Here is a 17,060-nt window from a genome sequence, read left to right as displayed (position 1 = left end):
TTACACCAATGGTGATCCAGCTGAAACCTAGACTTTTTGTTTATCCTGGTCTGTTTCCTTTTTTCCTGTAATTTCTGATTCCCAGGCTAATCATCATGATGATGATGGAGATGATGTTTAATCCTTCTGCTGAGAGAAATTTATTGGTAATTTTGAAATCTCATCCTCAATGGAGAGGTAAAGTAATTTTATTGTGGCAACAACATACAGAGTTAGTATAAATTGTATACCACGTGCTATGATTAATAACTTAGCAGTTTCCTTGAATTGAATTTAAGTTGAATTTAAGTTTCTTGGTACTTTCCACTATGTTACTAGCTAGAAAATTAACAGGCTTTGAGATTACCCCCACTAACAGTCCAGTATTTGAAAGCTTAAAAGAGAAATGTTTGTCTGCAAGCTAGTAATTAATTATGAGATCATCTTTGTTCTTTCAGGCTAATACTCTGGACAGGAAGAGCACCAAGACAAAGCCAGTATGCTCAGGTCTAAAGTCTGTATTCAGATACTTGGCTGTTGTACATTGATAATGAATCTGTTTCTAGCTTTTCTTGGTTTTCTCTCTTGTAATGCTTCCCCCCCGCCCCAAAGTTATGTATTTTGGGTATCAAATAATTTTATTCAGAAATAAATTGTAGTTATACAGACATTACAGTCTCACTATGGGATTAAATACACAGGCAGTGCTGGCTGAAGTTGTATAAATCATAACTATGTACTCCATCAACTTCCATTTTTATACCCATAAGATGAGGCATTAAGAACAGTTTTTACCTTGTAAAATGAAGAAAGAGAAACAATAAGAATTTATTACAGCACATAAACAAAAGGAACAAAAGGGAATAGAATTTAAGTAATAATGTGCTAACTCAAAACAATCCAGAGATTAATATTAAGTATATATGGTATATATATAAACTAATTCAGTGTAATAAATAACATGGAAAGAACATTGTAAATCATAGGACATAGTTTAGTTTCCACACAGTTTGTTTTATGTAATATAAACCAAGACTTAGAGGAAACTGTAGAGCATAATTTTACAGTGCACTCCTTTGAACTGGGTTTGTGTATGTAAAGATTGTGAAATAATAATGTATAAATGTTTCCCATTTTACAAAGTGTTACAGCTACCTTACTGTGTGTCTAGAGATCCTGCTAGAGCTGGGTCTTTTGCTTTCTTTGAGCTTCTTTATAGGTATGGTCTGCAGTATTTGATTTCTCTTCTTGACTCTTAAGTTTTAGTATGTCAAAATTAGTATTTTAGATTACTGAACAAAATTAGGATTCAGTGCAAAAATTTGTTATTGACTTGGGAATTAGGTCAGGTATCTTCTGCAGTATGCTTTTGAAGTATTTTTAAAGTAAAACAGAAAATAAAATTTAAAAGTATTTTCAATAAACACCTTACTAAGATTTTTGCCAGTAAGGCTTTTGTAAGCACAAAAAATATATCATCCTCTTAATATAATTCTGACCATCCTCTTATATATAACTGTACATGGTAAAGAAATACAGTAATGCCAACTCATGTGGTCAGAATCCTAAGTCCAAGGAGGTCCAATTTGGATTTTCAACAAATGGTTTGGAAGGGTTGCAATTTTTCTGTGCTTACCAGTCACTTGTCAACAAAGCTATGCTATAAAGCATCTTTCCAGAACCAAGCAAAACAGAATAGGGGAAGCTATTTAAAATTAGGTCCTATATATCCACTTTTTGTAGCAATCCCACAAATGCTGGTAGTAGTTCCCTAGATGACAGTCTCTTTTCTTTTTCAGAATAAATGATATAAAAATCTTGGTTAGGTTGATGGTGGAAGTATTTTGATGTTGATTGCCAAGTGCATCATAAAAGTCATCTTTAATGCCTGGCCATATTTCTGTTAGTATGAAGCTTGGCACAAATGCTGGTGCCAGACCTTCAACCTTGTGTCAGCTTAAGAGTCTGGCAGAGATTTGCCAGATGGTTTTCCAGCCATTCACCTGGAACACTGAAGGGAATAGAAAGTTTATTTGGTCTTTTGAAATATAAATCCCATTCTTTATATGTCAGTATGGATTCCCAGTATTGAATGTTGTCTTCATCGTAGAGGTTTTGAATACAAATGCTTCTTCAGAATCGTAAGCAGCTGAAAAATGGGAGAGAGATCTGTTTCATTTAGCTTCTAAAGCTAACTGAGAAGCTTTACCAAAATGATTGATATATTCAGCTCAAATAAGCATGTTTAAAAAATTCTCTAAGCCATGTTTTTAGGGTAGGCCTAAAAGAAAAAGCTTAAAGATCAGTGACCTAAAACTCATAATTACCCTGAAGTGGTTAATAAATGCCAATATCTGTTTTCAAGCTGGAGAAAACAATAAGCTACACTGCATTAGCTTCCTTACATATTTGTATCATGAATGTTTCTAATGCAAAAATGGATAAAGGTCTGCTGTAAAATACAATGCTCATTAAATCTCATTTTTCCAAATTTCTTACTGGGTGTGAGAGAAGCAGTTCTGTAACTGTGCAATAGAAAAATCTGTAATAAAATGTGCTTTGTTCCCAGAGGAACTGCTCCAGTGCAGGTCCCTTCCACAAGGTGCAGTCCCTCAGTAACAGGCTGCTCCTGTGCTGGTCCCCCATGGGCTCACAAGTCCTATCAGCAGTCCTGCTCCAGTGTGGGCTCCTGCCTTCACAGGTTCTGTCAGGAGCCTGCTCCAGAGTGGTCTTCCCAAAGAGACTCCCTCGGGCATCCACCTGCTCTGCTGTGAGGTCCAGTGTGGGCTGCAGGTGGATGTCAGCTTCACCAAAGGGTCGAGCACAGACTGCAGGGGCACAGCTGTCTCACCATGGTCTGCACCAGGGGCTGCAGGGGAATCTCTGCTCCAGCACCTGGAGCACCTCCTCCTGCCACTCACTGACCTTGGTGTCTGCACAGTTGTTGTTCTCACATATTTTCACTCATCTCTTCTGGCTGCTGTTATTTCACAGCAGTTTTTTCCCCCTTTTAAGTTTGTAATCCCAGAGGTGTTACTACTGTCACTGTAACCCCACCACTACCAAAACCTCGTCACACAAACCCAATACAAATTGTTATGTCAGTGTATTCTGTAAATTTTTTTTAACATACGTTTTGTTCCAGAGACCATGTTTGGGGTTTTTTTTCTATTTTTCTCAACCTGTCTCATGTGATTTAGTGTTGATAAGGCATTCCTCAGCCTGTAAAGAATCTGAGAAGCAGGGCCATTGGACATCTTAACAAGTGCCATGGAGGTCCAGCACAGCCTCTGCAGTGTCTGAAGTTTGCAGACTTGTTCCCTCTGCAGCACATAGACAGAAATCAAGCACCACGAATGTCAGGAGAAGCAGAAGTCTTTTCCAGTGACACTGAAGGGTCTCTGACATGCAATAAAGTACTGCTGTGGAAAGCAACAAAATAGAGATCATCATCATCATTGTGTATTTATATTGCTTTTTTAAAACTTGAATTCCCAAAGAAGCAAAGCATATATAATTATTCTTTTGGCTTCTCTGTACATCTTTCCTTCCAGCTATCCCTCAAAACTTTTGAATCCTAAAACTAATTTCAAATAATATGGACAGGGTGGATCAGAGATTTTAAAAGTAAGGATTTTTGAGAAGTTTTGTGAAAATTGGTAGTTGGATACCTAATATCTATGTACATGTGCTGAAACAGCTGGTCAGTCACCATGTGTGTGATACCAGCCAGCTATTTCACCTTTTGTCCAGATAGAAAGCTGGGATAAAAGCAGGACCTGTGGCATCAACCTCTGTGAAGGATGTAGTCTGGAACCTGTTAGGAGAAAAGCATTCATTAGCTCTGTTGTTCATGAAAAAATATTTATTTTGTATAATTCTTGCTGTATTTCAAAATAAAATATTTGTGATCACAGTTGAAAATATTGAAACAGACTAATACATTAGTTCCTTTCTTTCTAATTAATTTTAACTAATATATTGTATTCATAGGTATATTTTTGTTATTAAAAAAAACTTCTAAAAAATACCATGCTTACAATGACATTTGTGTCTGTTTCAGCTAAGTACTTTTATTAAAATAGAAAGACAGTTTACTTTTGTTATTTACAAGTCGTATGGTATCTTCCTTAAGTCACATATACTTTCTTAAAGGGACAGTTTTGATCTGGAAAAATTAGATTTTTTTTAATCACTGCAAACAATGAAACTTACTTCAAACATAACAACAGTTCTCTCTCTGTTTTGTGTAAGGATTATTTTAACAGAATTTTTTAAAATTCATGTGTATGTGATTTAGTTCTGTCACTCACTGTGCTGTAAACCACATTATGCTATATTCTGAATCTTGGTAGATGTACAGTACAGATTTAGGGTCAGTTTGCAGAATGTATTTTTCTGGTATAAAGTTAGAATGTGGAAAGTTAGTGCAATTTGTTGATAATTTTTCTTACTATTAAAAAATGGAAGAAAAAATCAAGGTGTTCTGATGTTGTTATTCAACTGATTAAATAATTTACACTGCAGAGATCCATTTCCAAACTTAAGACCTCAAACAAACCCATTGTTTTGCAACACTGGGAGAATACGTACAGCTTCTGGCTTTGTTCTATTTTGATGAAATGTGTCATTGATAAAAGAGAGTTCAAGCTTCCCTAAACCAATTAAAATGTTCTTGCCTCAGGTGGTAAATAAAAGCACATGATAGAACTAAAGCAGACTGGGAGAGTGGTAATCAGTACAGTAGTTCAGTATTGAACAATATTGAACACTGTAACAATAACACATAATAAATCATTTTGAAAGGTACATTGGATATCTTTTTTTCAAGGACAAATAAAGTATACTCACAAGGATCAAAAGGACACCTTAGTTATTTTTATGCTTTATTTTAGAAATTATTGGCAGTTTCTTTTAAAAGTAGCTTTAGCTTGCTTAACTGCAAAATGTTGATAATACTTTTGGGTATTGGTCAATTAGATGTAAATATGGTTTTTTGAAAGCTTTTTTCTTGATAAAATCATGTGACTGTAATGTTTCATTTTTAAGAGCACTCTCCTGATTTTTACACATTAAAAATCTTGATAAAATATATGGGAAATGTGTTCAACCCATTTATATCATTCAAGCCAATGAGCTGTTGCTGTACCATCTTTACCTTTATAGAACTGATTCACTAAAAGAAATATCTATTAGGAGAAATTTTTTTTTGGTCAGTTCATAAGAATGTTACTGTGGAAGTAAAAGCAGTGCTATACAATGTTTCTATTTAGAAAGAAGTTAGAATGGGGAAACTCTCTCCTATTGGAAAATTTCCCTTTAGTCTAAAGGAATTTGACTGTTCTTTACTATCAAAGTTTACTGTAAAATTCCAGGCTGTCCAGGTCAAAACACAACTGGGATCCTGAGGGTAAATTCTGCTGCTTTCCCGATTAGGTGGGAATGTGTTGAAGTTGACACAGAGTGTGTCAGGATAGCCTGAAGGAGTGTCTTTGGTTTGGATTAAGCTCTCAGTGTGCAGCTTCCTCATCAAAAGGTAGCACAGATGCTGGAAATGGAAGTACAGGTGAGTTTGATTAGCTTTTGCGACTGCATATCAAAGCTAAAACCAAATTTTCTCTCCTTCTCAAAGGACAGTCAAGGTCAAGGACAGTAAATAACCTGGAAGAGGAGAGTTTGAAAAAATTATTGGTGTAGCACTTCAGTGTGTGGGATACTTGCTGCTAGTATGCATTAGTTGACCTCCCAAGATAAATATTTTCTTTCACAGAAAGAAAACAGCAAATGTATAATACATATAATCTGCGGCTTTTAAAATGTGCAAGATAATACCGTTTTTTCCTTTTTTTTTTTTTTTTTTTTTTTTTTTTTTTTTTTTTTCAGTGTCACTGCTTGGAAACATGAAAAGGGACAAAAGTTTTCATATTCTGTGCATTTTATTAATAACTGTAGGAGACAAGCATTATCCCAGAGAGTTTACCAGATTTATTAAATTATATCTGTATTTTAGCATAAGCTGTGGTGCCTTCTGTATATTTTTTCTTTTTGCATCTCTGTTTTATCTATAGACAATATAGAAAGGGATTAAGTGGTGAAAGAGAATGCCCAAATGATAGAAATTAGAGATCTTGTTTCATCATTGTTATTCTCCAGTGCTCTGGTCTCATTTTAAAGGAACTCCATGTCATCAAATCTATTGCTGCCTTTCTGTATCTATTTCAAACCTTTAAGATCACTAAGGGATTTCATGTATTTGTTCCATGTTTTTTCAGACTTGAAACAGCTTTGTTTTAGATCATCCTGGAAAACTGTTCTTTATATCCTTGAGATATTTTTGGCTATTCTTTGTGACTTCATGCAAGGTTTGGTTTCTTAGACCACAATTGGTGACCACCAACCACATGCACAGTGTATTCTTGTGGGTACTCTCCAGTGAAATATAAGGAAAAGATGGTGCTGTGTTCAGAGCAGTTACAAATGTGCAGTCCTGAAAAGACATAAAGCTTACACAAGATTCATTTTACTGTGCCATATTTAATGTACATTTCTTTCAGTAGCACTCAGCTTCTCTGTCGTTGCTGTTCACTTCAAGCCATTTGCCCTGTCATGTGCCTCCCCCACTCTATGCCAGTGGATCTAGTAGTGGGTTCCCACTGGTAAGCCAGGTCAGGAAACCAATAAAGGCTGCAGTTTTAAATTTTTTGGGGGTTATTTTTAGGATCAGCTATCTCTATAGCACCAGCAGGCAATTTGCTATTTCAAATGCAGTTCAGGTCTTCCACAAACCATTTTGCATGAAGTGGTTTCTTTCAGCTCATTCCAGTTCTATTTTGTTTACTAAAAACTGGAAAGATAAACAATACAAATCTTAAAGATCCACAGCTTAAAGATCCACAGCTAAAGTGCCAAATACAGGTGCTTATTAAAAATATTTCATAATTGCAGTTTCTTCCTGTGCTTTGCAGTATAGCTGTTCTTTAAGGGTGATGATCTTAATTGTGCTGTATTTTCCATTTTTCATTGTTCTTAATAATGCTCTCAGAAGACTGAAGAAATATTGCTGCTCTTACCATAATATATACACTTGACGAAACACCAAAAATGCATTTTTTAAGCCCTCCAGGCAATAACTGAGCATTGATGCAACTACTTTGGCCATCCCACACACTCACTGATTTTGTATCAAAAGGTAGGAAATGAAAAGTCAATTGCAAAGTATATTAAAAACACACCCTAGTGAGTGTACACTGATCAGTTAAACACCTAACCAGAGCTCACTCTCTCCAGATCTCATTGTTTCTCAGAGGGCCATCCTATGTAGCTAAGCTTTAGATTCTTCTTTGATCATGCTCTGCAATTGCATCATTATTTTGTTGTATCATAGAATAGTTTGGGTTGGAAGTGATTGTTAGTAGGCATCTAGTCCATCTCCCCTTCAATGTGAACATCTTCAACAAAATAATTTTGCTCAGAGCTCTGTCCAGCCTGACCTTGGATGTTTCCAGGGCATCTACCACCTTTCTGGTTATCATCTTCCAGTGTTTCTCCACCTTCATTATAAAAAGTTCATTCTTTGTACGTAGTCTGCATCTACCCCCCTTTATTTTTAAATCATTATGTAATGTCCAACTGCAAGGGCCTTATTAAAATGTTTTTCTCCATCTTTTTAACAACCCCCACTTTACATCCTGGAAGACTGCTCTAAGGTCTCCCAGAGTCTTCTTTTCTCCAGGATGAATAATCCCAATTTAGTCTGTCTTCATAGCTGACCTGCTCAGCCTGCTGATCATTTCTGTGGCCCTTCTCTGGCCCTGCTTCATCAGATCTGGGCATTACAGAGCTGGATGTAGCACTGTGGGTGGGTCTCACCAGATTGGAGTAGAGAGGCTGAATCAGCTTCCTGAACATTCTGGCTGTGCTGCTGGTCACACAACCCCAGATGTAGTTGGCTTTCTGGACTGCAAGGGCACATTGGCACGTTATGTCCAGCCTCTCATCCACCAGCACCCCCAAAATCCTTCTTGTCAAGGCTGCTCTCAATTCATTCATCTCCCAGCCTGTATTGAGACTGGAGGTTGTCCCAGCCCATGTGCAGCACCTTGTACTTAATCATGAGGTTTGCACAGACCCAGTTCCTGAGCTTGTCTAGGTCCTTCTGGATGTCATCCTGTATTTCAGGCACGCCAGCTGCACCACACAGCTTGATGTCACCTGCAAATTTGTTGAGGATGCACTTGATCCCACTGTCTGCGTCACTGTCTGAGATATTAAACACTACTTATTCACTTGATTCCTGTGTTATACAGATCAGGATGCTCTTCTGTTTTGCAGAAATTGGTATGACCAAGTTCTGAGATGGCAACAGAGTAGCTTGCTACTACCTTCCTCTTTCCAGTCTCTTTCAGTATTTGTCAAATCTGTAGCAGTTTTAGATCTGCTGAATCCCTTCGTAGATTTGGCTTCTGAAGAAATATATTTGCAACTAACATATCAAAAACTTTCTTATGCTTAATGAAGAATGGAAAATGACCATGAAGTTTCACATACTTCTGGAATCCCTTTGCAGTCATCTTTACAAATATCTGAATTTAAGGACAGTCCAGATGTCTCATCACATGTTCTTCACTGTATTATGTGATTTTTGTGCTGCTAACGTCTTCACTCTCCTTTTTGCTCTCCATTTTTGCTGCTGGTTTTGGTTTTGCTCTGACCAGATCCACTTACCTCCTTCTGCCTGGACTGCTTATTTGGCATGTAAGTGAAGATGACATGTGAAAGTAGTGGAAACAACACTCCTGTATCTTTTTTGTTGGCTTGAGCAATTGGTTAATGAGACATTTCTTCTAGGAGAAGTTGTTGAGGGAGTTAGGTATCTTGGTATCATCCTCTTTATTTACAAACAGTGCCAAAAATGACAGGAATTATAAGCCTCTTTCAGGTAGAACTTGGCATAACTCTTGAAGGGATTTTTATAGGGCTATAATCCCAGTGCTGTTCAGTTCATATTGTTGATTTATTGATTCTTTCTCTTCATGTCTTTGAATGGCACAAAACGGTGTTCTGCAAAAATCCCTCCACCTGCATAATTGATGTGCCTTTGTTTGGCTGTCATACATCCTTGCTCCTATGTTGATTCAACTATTGCTTCCCATTATGTTGTTCCATGGAGGAGTTCAGTACCATACTACAACTTGCTTTTTCTGCCTGCTGAGGAAGCACTCAAGTGATCAAAGAGGAGCCCTTCTTAGAGTGGAGAATGATCTAAGTACATAGCACACAGTGAGGTTCATGGTTGGTGTGATGGGCTTGAATGTTTTAGAGTAAGCTAATTCTAACTGAAATATCTGATACAAAATTTACAGAGTGCTACAGTTGGAGAAATTAGGAAATAATGGACAAATTATGTAAAATAAATAGAATAATGTAGTTTTTGTTTTTAAGTGAAAGGTAAGGAGGATAAACAAAAGGAAGAGTTCTATGACCTTAGGAGATCATAGTGGATATTAGTCCAGGCCTACTAAACGGAGGGACTGAGACACTTGGGGTTAAGTGACCTGAAAAATTCTCACAGATGTCAGTTGGTAAGTAGAGCATCATGTTCCTTGTATCTTCCTTCAGCTGAGAGGGAAATAGGTGAAAAATCAATGACTCAGCTAACAAATTAATTACTGTGTCATTCTGGTTCCAGACTTTGTAATACAAACTTTTTTTTTTTTTTTTTTTTTTTTTTAAACATTTTGTACTTGTCTCTACCATCACCTCTTACAATTTTTGCCATTGTTGTTTAGTTATGAATTGTGTTTCCCAACAATTCACCAGAGAAGTGTCATTAAAAGCCTGGACTTGCTGCATTGCAAAGTGCAAGGGACTGTATCTTATTCCAAAATAGGTATGTCATCTGGGAAAGCACAGCTCCTTAAGTGTTATTTCATGGTGGAGTCTTTGACCCTCAAGTCATACTTAGTTGAAGAGCTTGCCTGTATAGAACCTGAAGTCCCTGCATTTTATTACACAGCTTTTATTCTGAGATTTTTCTACCTCCCATTTTTTCATAGAACAGAGTTATTTATGAGGTGGAGGGGAATGAAAAGAAAAATATTAAAATATTATTAAGATTTTTTTTCATCCACTTGTAATTCCATGTTCCACAAGCCCAAGAAACAATGGGAGTATACCTCTGGCTTTAGTCAGTGATTTTGGATCTAAAACAACAGACACTGACATAAGCACAGCTCTTTTATTCTTCTATAGGAAATTATGATAATGAACTTAGTTCTGGACTTAAATATTGTATACAAGCTCAAGATATGCAATAGCTTGAACAAAAACAGTGACAGCAAAAATCAGCTAGAAGAAATGGGAAAAACATGGCTATGCCTTTGCCCAGATTAACAGAAACTGTTTTTTTTTTCTTTTCTATATACCAGGAATGTCAGGAGTATTGAATACCATAAGATTTTAAGAACAAAGAAAATTGATATGATCACTGGGTATGTTTGGTAACAACAGTAACACAGAACTATGCTGTTTTCAATTAACAGTGGAGCAGTATTGAAATATATTTCATTAATACACAGGTAGAAGGACTTTACCACTAATCAGAATGAATTGCTGCATTCAACAAAGAGCTGCTACAGGTCTTTAAATTACTTTTGCCTTCCTGCATGGATACAGCTGAACATAGTTTAATACATTTTTTACATGATGTAATTTTGTCTAGCTCATACAATGTCAGGGTAATAATAATGATATTCTTATATTAATGCAAGCACAAGATATACATATTGATGAATAATGGTCATATGTTTTTGGATCTCCTTGCCAAGTCATATTAAAATGACAAATAATTGCCATTGCTGCAGAGAAATGGTACAGGCTCTGTAGTCAAAAAGCACATTAGGGACCCACAGCGTCCATTTGTTATCCTTTGTCAGGAAAACATGGTTCTTTAATGAAAGTGAATGAAAGGACACTGATTGAGGACAGTGACACTAAACCTCTTTCTCAATAGGAGCCATGACATGAGTATTAATAAGCAGATTGAAAGGTTAAGACTCAGCTTTGAAACTCTGAAAGCACAGTAGAATCTGAAATAACTCACCCCTTATAATATGGGGGAAATCACAGTGTAAAATGCATTGTATGAGCCTTCTGGCCACAGGAGGATAGAGCGAGTGGAAATTGGTTCCCAGACAATTCAGGCAAATGCCATTTAAAATCTTAACCCAAATATATTTTTGTTAAAGTTTTGCTTTTAATTCTGTCTTGATAAATGATTCTTTTCCTTTTCATTATCCCCTCCCTCTTTGCTCCCAGTACTATAAAAATGCTAACAAAATCGACCTGGGCATTTCCTGAGCATTGGTGAGAGCAGCTGAGAAAGCAAGGGCACAGAGACACAGCCCGAGTTAAGTATGAAACAGTCACCTAGAGCAATGCATTCAGTAAGAATTCAACATGTATGTTACTTGGGAGAATGAAGAAATATCCGTATTAAAAAAAGATTTTTGAATGTATAATATATTATGGTGATCACTTATTAATTATTGAGAACCCAGAGGAGCCAGTCAGGGTCATGGAAGTCTGAAACAGGCAGTCCCTGATCTTGCTGAGCTCTGTGTGTGTGTGTGGTCACACTGCAGTTGGTGGTACATGCAAGGGAGCAATACAGGTGTGTGTGTGTCTCTGCTGGATAATGGCTGGAGCTGCTGGATCTGTACTGTAAGGTTTTTCCTCTGGAACTCTGTGTGATCTGCACAAACTCTGTATGATCACAATCTCTGACTACCATTGTAGGTTTATGTTCTTTTCATAGTCCCACTCTTCTATGGACAGAAAATATATGTATAACCTAGGAATTAAATGGGTTCAGTGTTAGAGGAAAAATGACTCATAATACTAAAATACAAGGTTTTCCCATGCCAGTAACAAAGCTGAGCAAAATGTGCCAAGGTTAGAGGTATTGGAATGCAGAGACTGGTTCTGTTCATCACAGAGATAAAATAAGCTGGGATATTTATAATTAGATTTCAGAATATTCAAACAAGATTAGATTACTCTAATTGAATGTCTTACTTCCTAAAGATCTGACAAAATGGCAAACCATTGCACACTTTGAAGAAATGCATTCAAATTCAAATTTAATATATTTAAGACTTTGCAGTAAAATCATAAATATTTTTAGGCAAAGCTAATAATGTTGTCAGCCAAATCTACATCAGAAAATGAAGAGACTATTGGGACTATTTTCTGATGAAGAAGCCAACAGCATGTCATCATCCATGTCCATATTATTAAATGTCTTTCATCTTTAAAGAGGTTGCCTCCATGCATGCTGCTGATTGAGACTCTTGCTTGTGGTGAGTCCTAAGTGGTACTTGGGAGTCATTTGAGACAGATGGTTGGAACAGGGGAAAATTATACCATGGATTTTTCTAAAAATTGCATGATGGAGGAGTTGTATTGTTCACTGGTGCTGTTTTTGTTTAATGGTGAATCTATAGGGAATTCAGTCTTATTTCTTCAGTAAACAATCATTGAATCAATTCAAATTGATGTTTCATATTCAATGTAGGAGGACAGCAAAGATCTTAAGGATGAAGTGACTACAGAAAATAATCAAAATGAGATTGTAATTTTTTTTATTAACTATAAAGAAAACTTGAAAGTAATGTGCATTGGTCTGGTCAATGGAGAGCAGTAGAAACATTTTCTGTCAAGAGAGGGGTCACAATCTTTTGGAAATAACAGATGAAAAAAGGAGTACACACAAGTGTGCTGGTGAAATGACGGAAATTTTCATTTCAGTTCTTGCTCTTCTCCTGCTCTGCATATATCTTGGACCTCACTATAAACTCCTTCCCATATGTAGCCATCCAAACCTGTTTAAACAAACCCATTACCTCTCATATATCACCCACAGCCAGACAGTGCCCCTGGCCTGGCATTTCTCTGGCATACTCAGTTTCCTTTTTATTTTGGGCACCTTAACTGGAAAGCCACAAGAGAATCAGTATGAAAATCTTAGGGCCACGGGAGTATCATGCAGACACCACAGGGGACCCAGATCATGTGCTGGGGACACAGATGGTGCTCACTAGAAAAGGACTACATGTCCCCAGCAGTGTGGGCAGATGGCATTTGGCATCATTTGTGGCTGTGACCTCTGCTGTTGCCTGTAGAAGGTGCTTTAAGCAATGTAGACAGTCTTAGTTGGCCAAAGGGTAAGTGAAGCTGGTTGGATGTAGGACTGTGAAAATAGTGAGAATGGTGTTAGGATATATCAGGGGAAACTTTTCTAAGAGAGAAGATGTGATTGCCATTTTTTTAAGGCCTTAGTGAGATCTCATCAGGGGTACTGATCAAATTCTGCTTGCTTAAATGCAAAAAAGCTGAGATCAAGTTGAAACAATCACAAAGAATAGTTTCCTGGATGATCAAGGAGCCAGAGGTTACAGCAGGATTTTGTTAGTCTTGCAAAAAGTAAGTTGGAAGAGGATGTGATTGCTTTTATCAACTTAGAAAGGGATACAAAAGGAATTGAGAATTGCTTAAACTCAAGGGCATTGTTGACTCAAATTAGCAAATGAATAAACATGAAGAAATAAATCTAGGCTAAAATATAAAAAAATATTGCAATCATTAAGAGAGAGAGCTTGTGAAAATATTGTGTGTGCATATTGTGGTTTAACCCCAGCCAGCAGCCAAGCCCCATGGAGCCACTGGCTCTCCTGCCCATCAGTGAGACTAGGGAGAGAATCAGAAGAGTAAAAGCAAGAAAACTCATGGGTTGAGGTAAAGACAGTTTAATAAGGAAAGCAAAAGCTGTGCATGCAAGCAAAACAAAATTTATTTTCTGTTTCCCACGGGCAGGTAGGTGTTCAGCCATCCCCAGGAGAGCAGTTACCTGGGAAGACAAACATCATCACTCCAAATGTCCCCCACTTCCTCTTTCTTCCCTGCATTCTGTATCCTGAGCATGATGTCATATGGTCTGGAATATCCCTTTGGTCACTTTGGGTCACCTGTCCTGGCTGTCTTTCCTTGAACCTCCCATGCACTCCCAGCTCCATTGCCAGTGTGACTATGAAAGGCAGAAAAGGCCTTGGCTCTGTGTAAGCTCTGCAGCAACAAAAACATCTCTATATTATCAACCCTGTGCTCAGCACAAATCCAAAACATGGCCCATAGCAGCCACTGTGAAGAAAATTAATTCTACCTCAGCCAAAACCAGCACAGTGGGCTGTGGACACAAGACACCTAGATTTTCAGATGGAGTCTGATAAATGTAGGAAAGGAATTATGTGACTGATGGTCCAGAAATCAACACATGACTGTTTATTTCATGTATCCCAAATACTGTAGAAATACTGTTCATCAAAAACATTACCATATTATAGTCTCTTATTTGCTCTTTTAACATGTAAGAATTGAAATAATTTTTATTCTTGAAATTATTTATTATATTTACATTAGACAATATACTTATGTGATTTCCATGTCTAGCTGTATCAAGTAGAAGACAAACTACAGATATCTGTACCTTAACTGAGAAATTAGATGCATACACTCAGAAAGACTTCACTAAATATGTATACATTGTAAAATTTTGTAGAAATACTGTGTCACATGATTTGAACTCTGCAAATCATACAATTTTTTTTTCCCTGATTTGAACTTTGAAAATTTAGCCCTTGATATATGGGTTGTTTGAACACACTATCTGCTGCTTGAAGGTTTTTAAGGTTATTCTTTTGTTTTGTTTCATTTCTGATCTGCAGTGAGGCTTATTCTGGCAATGACAGGAGGGACAAATTGTTCATAGATCTTGTGTACCATTCCTGATACAGTATATTTTCGGTACTGTAGTTCTCATGTGTGGTGTTAGAAGTAGTTGAATGAAGAGACAGAACGTCAATATCTTGGTAAATAATAGACTTATTTTTCTTGCTGATAGTCTGATCTTTCTGGAGCTCCCTCCCAGAGTCCCAGGCCCTAATCAGACTGGTCTCCACAATCCAGTAATGGGCTTGTTTTGTGACTAGCTGTATTTTTACACAGAGAAAGGAAATTTTGAAGAAATTTAAGAAATCAAAGTGAAGCATCTGGTGCTGATTATATTGCATTAAAATTCATGGCAAAACACTTTTCATATTTTCTTATACTATAATAGTGTATACTTTTACAGTTTTCCTTTAAAAAAAAAGTTATCTTTACAGCTGTGAGATAAACTCATTCAATGGTGAATTAAATTCAGTTTTCAAATAGACAATACCAGATGCCATGGACATTTACAATACTGGTTTTATATCAGTTTTCTATGTAGAGAAATAATACACATGCAAAAAGTCTATTAAAATGTGTTCTGAAATCCAGTGTTTTCAGAAAAAGTGTCAAAAATTACTGTCATTGAAAAGAATTAGATAGAAATGCATCCATGATTCCCTTTTCATACTGGAGGTATAAAGGACATTCTTTTCCCTAGTTAGGGAGGAAGTGTTTAACAACACCAATAGTTCCCCTTTGTCCTTATGGCCCTCCATGTAGTCAGTGCCTGCTATTATATTTATCCTAAATAGCAGCCTCACTTGTCATGGTTCTATTCAGACATTTATTATTCACAGCTTATCAGAGTGGGAATTAAAGACAGATTGCAGTCTTTACATTTTTCCTGGAGGTTAAGCAAAAAATACTTCCTAGCATAACATAGGGTCCCAGTAGAGGAGATGGCATCACCTTGTGGGTCCTGTAACCAGACCTGGTGCTTCATTGCAGCTTGGGATGTTCTCTGTCTGCTGGAGAGGTGGGTAACAGCATATCCATACCCATACACTGCAGTTTTGGGTATCATGTCCAAGGGTGACTGCAATTCTGTTGTCCCAGAAATGCAGAAATAAATAAAGATATGGACAGAGGCTGTCCTTGACTAAACACTGCTAACTTCTGTTGAATTTTGAGGATGGGCACTGCTTTGGCCCTAGGGAACCATCTTTATGAACTTTGTAAAAAATTACTGAGGTTTCTTCAGCAGAACTGTGTTACTGCTGCAGCAGACAGCTGATGAACCTTTCTGTGTAATTAGAGTTGGAAAGTTTCTTTTTGTAAATAAATAAATAATCAGTATTTACAAAAACTGTTTTCCCAATGCTATTTTGCTGTCTTAATTTTTGCACTGACTGGACAGTCTGGTTTTGTGTGGATTTTGAGGGGATGGAGAAGTTAACAACTATCTCAATTTGGCAATGAAAAGAGAATCCCTTGAACCTCTATAGAATTTGCTCCCTTGCACAATCTTTGTTCCAAGCTGGAGGATGCTCTGAATGGGAAGATAATGAAGGTGCTGGCTAGGCTAGATGGAGATGAATAATTAAAGAAGCTTGTAAATTATGTTGCCATCAATTGCTGGAGGATATGATCCTGCTGCAAAAGAACAGGCTCTCATATGTCTGAGACATCTTTCAGAAGATATTAAGAATGAACATTGGCTGCATAATTAGGTTTTCTTTAAGGTGTATTAGTACATTAGAGGTAGAACATTCAATAATTTCTATTATCCCACATTACCTATACTTTGATTGAGCAGTTGATCACAGCTTGCATTTCTACATCTCTAGTCAATATTTTTTTAGAATAAATGTATTTTAGAAAACAGAAAATTATAGTCCTCTACATGCAGCATGCTTTCTTTTTTCTTTTTTTTCTCTATATTTTATTCCCTTTACATATTTTCTTTCCCCCTTTAATTTAATGGGAACCATACACAGAAGGCAGGCAGATAAATGTACTGAAACCTTGTTAGCATTTAATCTCTTTTTAGATAAATGCAAATACTGCTGTCAGTGGTACTGGAGCCCTGTCCAGCAGTCATCTGAGGAACTTACTCATTCATTTTTCACAATGTGTTCACCATTATCATTTGCTGAAGATTGGGATCCAGAATATTCATTCCTGATGAAAACAATAGAATTAGGACACAGGGCTTCAGAAAATTGCTTTCATATTCAAGCAGTGCTACACATATATAGACACCTTGTTGATGATTTTCCTGCCCTGAAGAAAATATATTGCTGCTGCCACAAACC

Source organism: Erithacus rubecula (assembly GCF_903797595.1).
Source record: "Erithacus rubecula genome assembly, chromosome: 3".
Classification (NCBI taxonomy): domain Eukaryota; kingdom Metazoa; phylum Chordata; class Aves; order Passeriformes; family Muscicapidae; genus Erithacus; species Erithacus rubecula.
Note: the sequence above shows the minus strand (reverse complement) of the source record.